Raw genomic sequence first — 894 nt, forward strand, 5'->3', positions numbered from 1 at the left:
TCCCATTATTCCTATAACGTCATAAGATTTTGCGCTATAGTCTCGTACAGCACGAAACCTTCCCCCACTCGACAACCTTGACCGAGTAGATCGACTTAGTGACACGATTGCACTGAAATGCCCTTCCACGCCTTCTGTTCTCCACCTGCGTTGCGTTGCTAGGAGGCGGCGAAACCTTTAAGCTTACAATGGGTTGCTTCGTTGTCTCTTTATGCTAATTGGAAAGGAGAAAAGTGTCGGGAGGTAGAGAAGAATAGATTAAATATCCGTCTATCTTTCTCTCGTCTTGTATTCTTGTGAAATGTAAAAAAGATGTTCAACAAAGGAAAGGGAGAAGAGAAGAGGTAAAAAGGAAAATCTCTTTTGTAAATCAAGAACGACAGACTTGCAGATGGAACAAGGAGGAAGACCGTGAGAGGAGAAATATTCTGATCACAAGCAACAAGTCCGGACGTCTGAAATAAAGGCGCGTCTTCGCTGCATTGCGAGAGGGGGTGGAGGTAACAAGGTAATCTTTGGCTGCATTTCGAGGGGGGGTGGAAGTAACATGACAATCTCTGGCTGCATTGCGAAGGGTGGAGGGGGGGGGGGGGTTGGAAGTAACATGACAATCTTAAGCTGCATTTCGAGGGGGGGGGGGTGTAAGTAACATGACAATCTTAAGCTGCATTTCGAGCGGAGATTCGCCATTTACAAAGTCTCTTTAATCTACACGAATTGAATTAACACGATAACTGCGTTTCTCGAGGTGTGGGTATCTGTGTTAGGCTGGGCGATGGCGGTCCTCTTTGGCTTGCTTGTGTTGGCTAATGATCTCGGTTTTGTGGTAATTCTGAGCTATGAATATGAATAAGTTTATTAAGAGATTGGAAAGCTGTGTGTGAGTGGTTGAAG

General features: G+C 45.2%; 1 protein-coding gene across 1 annotated transcript in view; it reads right to left on the minus strand.

Annotated features, from left to right (window-relative positions):
* The window catches only part of LOC119589081, a 67,817-nt gene that overhangs the window by 34,496 nt on the left and 32,427 nt on the right, over positions 1 to 894 (minus strand). The gene's annotated exons all lie outside the window — the stretch shown is intronic.

The sequence above is a fragment of the Penaeus monodon genome, chromosome 25 (genome assembly GCF_015228065.2).
Source record: "Penaeus monodon isolate SGIC_2016 chromosome 25, NSTDA_Pmon_1, whole genome shotgun sequence".
Classification (NCBI taxonomy): domain Eukaryota; kingdom Metazoa; phylum Arthropoda; class Malacostraca; order Decapoda; family Penaeidae; genus Penaeus; species Penaeus monodon.